Source organism: Carassius carassius, chromosome 50 (genome assembly GCF_963082965.1).
Source record: "Carassius carassius chromosome 50, fCarCar2.1, whole genome shotgun sequence".
In the NCBI taxonomy this organism is placed as follows: Eukaryota; Metazoa; Chordata; class Actinopteri; order Cypriniformes; family Cyprinidae; genus Carassius; species Carassius carassius.
The window spans coordinates 11,459,938-11,470,775 of NC_081804.1; the positions used below are offsets into that span (position 1 = coordinate 11,459,938).

At 38.2% G+C, this 10,838-nt stretch overlaps 1 pseudogene; it reads right to left on the reverse strand.

Annotated features, from left to right (window-relative positions):
* Positions 1-4,377: 4,377 nt before the first annotated feature.
* LOC132133347 (solute carrier family 13 member 1-like) lies at positions 4,378-10,838 on the reverse strand (annotated as a pseudogene).

The following is a 10,838-nucleotide window of genomic DNA, read 5'->3' on the forward strand; positions in this document are numbered from 1 at the left end:
CACTGACGACCTCGACCACAAAAGCGGAGTTTTTTTATATTCCTGAGAGAATGTCAAATGTGACAGTCGCGACACTTTTGAGGGCGGAGTCAATCCGAGAGCGTTTCGAAGAAGGTTGGATTGAACCACATTATTTCTCTCCTGAGAAGAGAGCGCGAGCGTGAGCGTGAGGAGGTTAGTGCAGTTATGCGAAACAGGTAGGCAACCTGTGGCAACAACATTCAACACGTGGGAGGTTCCCTTCTTAAAGATGTAGTCTGTAGATTCCGATGCAACTGTAATGTTTTCATGTTACATTTACACCACTAGTAATAAGCATTGATAAATTTAGCACTGTACCTGTTAATTTTTATTATCAAAATTCAATGCCAATCAATGCCACAGACAAATAGTAGGGTACAACTGGGCAAAAGGCCCACCTTAAGAAAAAATGTGCTGTTCACTGTGCCTAAAAATATATAGGCTACGTTGTATTGGACATTAATGGAGCAACAGATTTTGTGTGGAAATAAATCATTCATTAAGGTTGTTTATTTAGTTTAAAAATTGAACTAAATAAAAAAATCTTATAAATATATGGAGTGGCATGAGGTGCCTTTTAGCTTTTTTGTTAATACTTGTTCAAAACAACCACTTTAGCAAAGTTTGTGCTATCTTCTGCTATATATATACATAAACATATTTTAATGACAGTATATTTATTGGAAAAAAAATTTTTTATTATTTTTTTAAGCAAGCATATATATATATATATATATATATATATATATATATATGCCTATATATATATATATATATATATATATATATATATATATATATATATATAATACAGAAACAAAATCATTTTAATAAGTAAAGATTCTGAAAGTATTGACGAGATCCAATAATACTTGAATATATATGTACAGTAATAACAACACATGATATTTTATTATATATGATATGATTAATATCATGTTTTTAAATATTATGGTTTCATTCTAAACATGGTGATTATCTATAATATGGACACCCAACATAATATATATTTACCATCTGAATCTAACCATGTCAGGTCAACAAATGGAAAAGTCAGCCATCTATTCATTATCATGTTAATTACTGTGCACCTTTAGCCCCACCAGCAGGGGCGCTTTTTACCCCAAATTTTAGCCCGTTGGTTGCAGGGCCATAGCTGGGGTTAGCGGGGCCCCAGTGCAGGTTGTACAAGTGGGCCCTGTTTGAAATTGTTAAATGTTTTAGGTTTTAGGTCACAATGTTTAGGTTTTTCAGGTTTAAAGGTCTCCAAACCGAATAATCAAATGTAACAGCATTGCATAGTATTAATCGCATTAGCAATTAAAGAAAAATCAAAGTGTCTCAATAATTTTTGGTCCCATTTTTTTTTTTTTTTTTTTTTTATAAATTTAATAAATTTTACTGGTAGGTCCACTGTATGAAGAATTTGGGGGTATAATATGTCACAGTGTACATAAATGAACTATAGTGTCCTGCACCCACTATTTATGCTGCAGCGCCCAGGGAGCAGTTGGGGGTTCAGTGCCTTGCTCAAGGGCACCTCAGTCATGGTATTGCCGGGCTGAGACTCAAACCCACAACCCTAGGGTTAGGAATTAAACTCTCTAACCACTAGGCCACGACTTCCCAAATTTTTGGGTTTGACTGAGGATTAATTCTTGTTAAAATTACAAAGTAATTCAGTCAAGAGCAGTGATTTTCTTTCTTGAATTTTCTTGGATTAACATTACAGCAGCAAGTAAATTAAGCGCCGTCACTTTAAGGGACAGTGGATCCATTTTAATGATACACATCCAACTCAAGACATAACCGACAGTTTTTTTGAGGATACTCTCCAAGATGGGTGTTTTTACATTATTGTGTATATATTTGTCAGTAAAAGAGCAAGAAGAGGCAAATTCGGTGTTCAAGCGATTTGAAACATGTCTCTGTGTGCGCACAGAACACCGTGGGTGCTGAATTGGGCTCTTTCACATCTTTTTCTGTTTGCGTGTTTAAACTGAGATTTGTTTTTGTTTGTTCAGGTGCAGGAGATGCAAAGAAAAGCTCGGTTCGGTGTGGCTGTCTGTGAGACGCGGCTCTCTGCCTGCTCACCAAACATGGCATGCAAGGCGAGTAGGTTTCTTGGTTGAGTTTTTCCGGGTCTGGAGTTTGAATACTTTAAACTCTTCTAAATGTTTAAATTCACAAGGCTTAAAAACACGTGCAAATGATAAGCTTTCATGACGATGTACAGCAGTGGCCCGTCAACTGTCCTGAGCATCTTTTTAGGCTGGCCTCAGCCAGTAGATTGAGATTGCCGGGGGGCCCCCCTTAGCAGTGGGACCCTATAATCGTCACATCCTATCACTCCACTAGCCTTTGTACCCTACAAGACAATTTTTTGTGCATACCCCATTCCCTTGGCAGGAAATTTATATATAGAAAAGATAAAAACTAGAAATGGTGATTAACAAAAAGAAGCATATTTTTATGTGCATAGATGCTGAGTTCTATAAAATGTACAAAAAAAAAAAAGTTCTGGCAAGTAAGACATAATAAACCTTAATCAGGACAGACATATATATTTTTTAGCAAATCACAAATGGTGTCTCTGATGTAGACCTGCACAATTAGTTACATTTCTAATCGCGATTACAATTATGGAAGCCACAATTACGTTATCGTTCAAATCGGCAATTAACCGTTCAAAGTCCACTTATTTTTTCTTTCTACGTTATTTTAAGGGTTTTTCCATTGTTTTAGTTTTAGTATAAAATTATAATACCTTCATAAATCATAAATAATTAATATTTTTACTTTTTTTATCATTTAAAGAAGAAGAAAAAAGAAGTATATTTGACATTTGAGGCTTAATGCTATAGAAAAGCACTATAGGTTTTTCAGTTAGAGTGTTTGCTGCTTGTTTATTATCATATAAAAATATGGCATGCAGTTGCATCAAACAATGGTATGAACATTGATGTAAATTGTGATAATCGAAATTAATAATCGCAATTACAATTTCAAGGGAATAATCGGCAATTATGATTTGTCAATCATGCTGCCCTACTCATGGGTTAAATGTACAGTCTATTTTAAAATATTCCATCAACTGTATGAACAACAGCAAAGTGAAAGACATTACAACCCATTACAAGCATTCTATCCTTCACCTGCTTGTTTTAGTAGGGGGCGATTTGCCTCAATCATATCGAGAGGTCATAACAGTATAAAGGCACCTTACCCAGTGGCAAAGTAATAGAAATGTATGTATTTGAAAAATATTTGAACCGTAAAAGCCAACCACTGTTCATATTCATCTGTATGACCTGTGCACCCAGGGAGAAATTATATGACTCCAATGACTCACAATAAGGCTTAGAGAAAAAGCTATTCCAGATTGTTAAACTCAACAGTCCTTGCACCATAATTAAGTATACAAAAAGTAAGTATTAAATAATACATAATCAGATTAGACCCCTTCAGACAGGCGGATGTTACCTCAACTGAAAAGTGACTTGAATCACAATGGCTGCAGGATCTGAGCATTAATTTTTACAAAGTGGGTGTTTACAGAATTAGTTATCATCACTGCCTCACTTTGAAAACAAATATTACCCCAAGCCCTTTCAGATGGCACACTAGAGCCTCCGCTTTTGTTTTACATCAGCATTAAAGTGTCATATATTTAAATTATTATACAGTTTTATTTTCCGATCCTTCCCTCTAATGAAAATGTGAGGGAATTCTTGTTAAGACATTTTTTCTGTGTAGGTGCATTACTTATCTCTAAACAGCCACCACTGCAGATGAGAGTTTTTCGCTGTAACCTCATTTTATCAAAGCTAATCTGTTTCTTGAATCTCTTTGATAAGTCTGCCACCCAGACTAGATTTGTCAATTTTAATTTGGGGATTCAGTAATTAGAGATTAGATGAGTGCACAGTTCAATTAACATTTATACCGATTGGAAAGCTTTGTTTATTAAAATCAGTTGTAATTCCTGCTAGAACATGATGACTGTGAATGGTTCCGGATGTTTATTTAAATGTTTTGTTGTTTTTTCTTGCCAAAAAATATGTGAAACATGTAGAACACACAAGACAAACAGAAACTGTCTCACTGTTTTAGTTTGATATTGAGATTCTATTCAAAATACAAAATTCTGTAATAGTGAATTTTAAAGTACTACTGAAATAAACAAAAACATTGTAAAGTTAAAAACAAAATGGCACTGGCTAGAAATGCAATTTTTATGCAACAGCTGAGCAGCTCACCTAAAATCGATAGCTGTTATTTCCTGGCCACTGTTATGTGCAAGTTTGTGTCTAATGTTGAAAGTGTGACTGCGTACTTTCTTAAAAATGTTGTGTGCTATTTACTCACCATGTCTATGCTTGTCAGATGACCATATGTGAAGACAATGGCATTAGGAGGATTAGAAACCTGAAGCAGGAATGAAAAGGACACACATAGGGCCGTTAGAAGAGGGTTGACTCCAATTGGCTCGGCCTATAAGATATTTCTGATGAGAACAGCCCAAAAAAGTGAAGTAAAAGTAGTATTCTACATTGAAATGACATACCAAGGGCGCCAGTATAGGCAAAAAGACTGTCATCGTGGCAGCATTGCTGGCCACCTCTGTGATAGAGGTGACAACAAGGCAGGCAGTTTTGACAGTGGCTAAAGGAGGAAGACTTCCCAAGGGAGTCAGCAATTCAGCATCCCGAGTCGATAGACCAGAAATCTGTCGGGTAAAAACAAAAAAAATTCAGATCATCTTTGAAAGACAGAGGGTAAGTGAAAGTGTCCAGCCAAGATATTCATGAACTCAAACAAACCCACTTTCATAAATGTACCACCATCTCTTTGTATGCTTGTCAACAGAGACTGGAATCATAATTTAGCTGTTTGTCAAGACACGGCGTCCAAACAGCCTGATGTTGCATAGGGAGAATGTAGTCACCCTTTCTGCTTTGAAGATTTTAAAGACTGGACTTGCCATGACATTTGGGTGTCTGGATCAAAAGAGGACTGGAGCCTTGATGATAACACCCAACCCAGCCTACCTACACCAGGAGAATATTAAGAAGTAGACACTCTTGTTTCCAGCCTTTGCTATGAGGTTCCATTTGTGCCAAAATGATGTTGACATGTTGTCTGTCTATGCTATGTGTCGTCTCAACTTACTCCTGTCTCCTTTCCTTGTCATTTGACTGTGTCGTCTTGCGTGTCAATGCTGCATGTGTCATGACTATGCGTCGTTTCCCTCTGTCGTTACTATGTGTCACCTTCCATGTCTATGCTATGCGTCGTTACTATGCGTCGTTTCCCTCTGTTGTTACTATGTGTCGTCTTCCATGTCGTTGCTATGCGTCGTTTCCCTCTGTCATTACTATGTGTCGTCTTCCATGTCGTTGCTATGCGTCATTTCCCTATGTCATTACTATGTGTACGGTGTACATTTTAGGACATCCTCAGACCTCAGTCTAAATGAAAAGGCGTCATGCCTCAGACTAAAAGGCTTCAGTCATCGAACAAAACGGTATCGCGCCTTGGACTGAAAAGCTTCAGGTCTCAGGAAAAACGACGTCAGGTGTCAGGTATCATACAATTAGGCATCAGACGAAACGGACTCAGGTGGAGTATCGCGTTGCGTTGATGGCAAAAGGAGGTAAGCAGTGTCTGATATATTATATTTTAACAGTTTTATTCAAATGTTACTCAAATTAAGTTATATAGGGAAAAGAACATGCATTTCGAGAGTCATGTATGCACATTTAAAAAGTTAGTTAGCCATATTGCAAACAGCAAGCTTTTATTTTGGCAAAGTAGTAAAATTACTGTCTAAGGATGTCCTAAAATGTACACGTACTCATAGTAACGACAGAGGGAAACGGTGCATAGCAACGACATGGAAGACGACACATAGTAACGACAGAGGGAAACGACGCATAGTCATCACACAAGCAGCATTGACACGCAAGACGACACAGTCAAACGACAAGGAAAGGTGAGAGGAGTAAGTTGAGACGACACATAGCATAGACAGACAGCATGTCGACATAATTTTGGCATAAATGGAACCTTATATTTGCAACTGGAGTTATGGAGTCATGTTATCCTGAAACGATATGCTTCAGTGCCAGTCTTAGAATGGAGGCGTGTAATTAGCTTGAACGGAGCGCCAAAGCAGACAGAGAGTGACTCAGTGGAATTGTTGTTCTCTGCTCAACATTAATGGGCTGCATGCTGTTACGAGACTTTGATGTGATCCGTCTTTTCATTTTTTTCTTTTAAAAGGAAATTAATGTTTAAGATTATGAGTAAAGGGTGCAATTGAGCTGTCCAGGCCTGTCCAAAGTCACTAGTGAATTAGACTGGCCTGTTTAATTGGATCCAGGCATGTTAAAATGGACCATTAATTGATTAATCTATTAATGTGGCCTTGTACATTTCTATTCATAATTTTTTTATCTCTCTCACAGATAGAGTTGGGTTTCCATTAAATCATGATCCCCCTCTGCCGTCAGCCAAAGCAAACCCGCCACCCACAAGCAGACTAATCTCCCATGGCACACAGTCCTGGAAGTCATTCCACGCTATCAAGGCCACTGTCACAGGAATTGACAATGTTAATCAGCAACAAAACTGCTAATAGTGAGCCTCTAATCATTTGGAAGATTTTCACGCATGCACAAATGAAAATGAACAAGCCATACCATAGTGCTCTGCATTTGGTTTGTGTGCAGGAGTGATGAAGAACGTGAAACCCAGCAACGGCGCTACAGTGGCATCCATAGCGTTACCTGGGTAACTGAAGAAATAACAACATACAAAGGATAAATTAGAAATCTAAAGGCAATTATTTCCCCCTGATTTTCTCTCAATAGTAGCTGCTGAAAAATAGTCACAAGACATTTGTGTAGTGTATGATGGGCCCAGACTTTGTCCAGTCAGAGGATATCAAACATATTTTTAACTGATTTCAGAATACTTATTGTTTCTGTTAGTCATGCATAAGTTTGTATACAAACTTATATGTATAAGTTTCTGTTTTCGAAATGACTTGAAAGTCTGGTGGTGTTTAGTGAATGATGCCAGTTTTTCTCTGCACCACTTTCGAAGTCTGTTCAGATTTTCAAAGTTGTTTAGTGTATTCCAGCCTTAAGTAAAAAATAAACTTTGATATTAATAATCAAAATATTAAGGACATAATCAGGTCTTGAAATACTACTAACCTTGCCAAAATGGCACACTTTGACACGTTAAGACACAATGCACATTAAAGTGCGCATGACACCAAAAATTACACCATTTACTGTGTTAGCGCAAATTTCTGGTCTTGAGGTGCACAATTAAGTTGTGCTTAATTGCTTCATTTTTTTAAATGACATTGATTTTCTGATGATGCTAGTTGAGCAAGAAATGATAGGGAGGTGTGCTAAAATAAAACCCAGCCTCTATATAATATTCTGTTTCAGTTGGAAAGTCGTCACAATACTGAAGTATGATCAGCAGCAACTTCCAGTTGTTCACGTGGACTTTAACATTTAAAGGGGTCATATGATGCAATTTCAAGTTTTCCTTTCTCTTTGGAGTGTTACAAGCTGTGAATAGATAAGATCCTTAAAGTTGCAAGAGTTAAGACTCGTCTACTTCCTCCTAAAACGCCTAATTTAAACATACCCTGACGTCTACATCACTGTGTGGGAAGATTTGCATAACACCGCCCAAATGTTTATTGGAAGAAAGAAGACGTAACTTTTATTCTTGTTGCCGCCACTGCCATGTCGTGGAGACGCTGTGAGTTTCTTTGTGAAAGCTAAACTACTTTGTTTGGACTTCCAATAGAGGTCACAACTAGAAATCCAGAACAGTTCAACCCAAATATTCAGCATAACACTTCAGTCTCACTCTTGAGGTATTCAGCCAATTACAACGCACAAGATAGCTAGCCAATCAGTGCATACCTCGCTTTTCAGAACAATGAGCTTTGTGAAAGGCATAGAGGAGCAACAATAATGTACATTATGTGGAAAATAATGTGTTTTTGAACCTTAAAACACAAACACATTGCATTACACAAAATGTTATTTTTTAGCAATGTCACATGACCCCTTTAAACCTTTAAAGATAAGTGTAAGGGAAAGGGTCTCCTGCTGTTTGGAAACAACAGAAGCCCTACATCAAAATCATGGTATTGATTGATCAATGTATGAGAATCGTCAGGGGAAAATAAGTAGTTCGCACTTTCAAGTGCTTTAAAGTCTTTGAAATTAAAAGAAGAGTTCCAACCTTATGGGCCCCAGTGTAACGACTGGGTGAAGGACTGGGTGAAGGAGTGGCAGGAAGCAAGTGCGAGATTAATGAAATTTAATGAAGAGAATGAAACAATACAATACTGAGACACAACGCTGGAAGGAATGCACAGTCCAAGATGGTGGTGATGAATGATAATTCCGAGGCGGAGGTGAGTTGGCAGCAGGAGAGGGTGACAAGAACTGCGGGGAAGCGAGCCGAAGGTAAGTGATGTTGCTTGGTGGTGGGTTGCGTAGAGTGGACGAGGTTCCGGGGAGACACGGACATCCAACACAGAAACACACAAGAAAGCAAAGCATAGGTCACAAACATGAAACAACACTCTCACGAACACAAGACGCTAGACAAGCCAATATATAGGGATGAGTAATGAGTGACAGCTGTTGCTGATGACAATTAACGGAGACGCCCACAAACTAATCATTGCTGACGCGTAACACACAGACTTCACCCACAAAGTGCAAAACCCAGAGATCACAGTTGGTAAACCCAGTGAGTTGTACAGATCCCGGAGCACTTTGGCAGTGTGTTTTTCCTTTTCGGTTTGCTGTCTGGAGCACAGATGGGCGCGAAAGCCAGGGATGGATAGGAAAGCAGATATGCTTTTATTGCTCAGTTCATTCACTTTTATTACAATGCACACAAGTAGTTGATTTTGATGAGTGGATGAATTGACTGAAATATCTGCATGTGTCAAAAATTCATTTCAGTTAAGCATGAGAACAATCACATCTCTGTCACAACGTCATGTGTCCATGTTCTGTGAGTGATTCTTCATCAGGGATAGAAGAAAATCTTGACGGGTGAGATGAAGAAGGCTGCTCGATAAAACAGGATTATTCTAGAGCGATGAGAATGGGAAGCTGTGAGTGAGTGAAATGCAGACCAGGATGAAGGAGATTGAAGACATGTAGAGAAAGCTGAAGTGTTGAGTTGGGAAAAATGCAAATGGCAGCATTGAATTGAAATGATGAATTTAAATGAAAGCCAAAGACGAAGAGTAAAAATGAGAAACGGAGAGGGGTCAGGGAACGACTTATTAAACAGAAGACATCACAATCACTCACTTGGACCCAAGGTACATCCAGTGCAGTAATATCCATTACAAAATCAGCATAATTATGCAGATGGGAAGACAAAGCACAAACCAGTTCCAAAAATTAATGATGGTGCATTCTGGGTAGTACCTGAGGAAATGTCACAAAAATCACAGTTTAGAAGGATAGACTGACCAATCCATATAATATATAGTATTAAAAATAATGGGAAACAGTACATACTAATTCAACTAAAACTAAAATAGTTCCATACTTTAGGTTGAAGCCAAATTGTAAACTCCCTGATAAATGTATTCTGCAAAGATAAGGTTTGTGGATGTACCTGATAATGTGGTCAGACCCCCAATGGAGTAGGCAATGCAAAGTGACAAGCCTTTGCACATCATGTGATCTTCATGGGTCCTGTACTTTCTATTATATAGTGGAGGCGCCTAATAAAATGTTTTAAAAATCCCAGTTTATTGGAAAGGCAAGGAGAAGGATTTTGTGCCTTTTAATGTCAGATTGTGCATGTTTTACTGACCTTAACAGTTTCTGGTTCCTCATGCTCAGGAGCTGTCTGAACTGGCTCCATAATTCATGTTAAGATGCTATAAGTGTACAAAAATAAAAAATCTCATTCAGACTTAAAAAAAAAAAAAAAAAATTGTCCTTTATTGCAATTTTACATGTTCACCTTTTTAAATTCTCAGACTGGTCATACTGGGCCTCCATATCTGAAAACAGATGTTTCATTACTAAATGCTGCACAGCTCTAAAAGGTTAATGGTTAAAATTATCATTTATTGCTCATGTTAAATGAAAGCTGCACCAGCTTACCTTCAAGCTGAAGAGCAGGTTTGGAGATGCCATTTAACGCCCCCCTTGTGGTCTTTGCTGGTCTCTTTGCTTGCATTCAAAACCTGCTGGATCACTGCCTCCACAATTGGCATTACCATCGTCACAGTTGAGGTGTTGCTCAGCCACATAGAAAGGGAAAGCATAGCCAACCATGAACCGGAGCATCAACCTGTCAAACGCATTTCACAGTAAACAAGCGGGTTTGCATTGCATTGCTCCATCCTACTATGATTCATCACAACACATCACAAATCTTAATCAAATAAATCAGTCTTACATGCCAGGATTGACTCCAAGCCCAGTCACCAATCTAAAGGCAATTCTCCGGTGAAGACCCCATTTCTCAGTGGATGTTGCAAGACAGATGACACCAAGAACCAACAAGTGGAAGTCTTTGAAATATACCGATGCAACCTAAAGGTGGTCAGTCAGTCACATTATTAGTCCAGAAATATAGTAATCAGCTTTCCATAGGATTGTCCTCCAAGAGTAAAGTGACTAGTTCAGGAAAGTGTACCTGCAAGGACTTCATGATCCCAAAAAGAGGGAAATAAGCGCAGGGAGAAGTGCTGTCACAGACAGAGACAAGACCTCCGTTATCCAGTACACAGCATA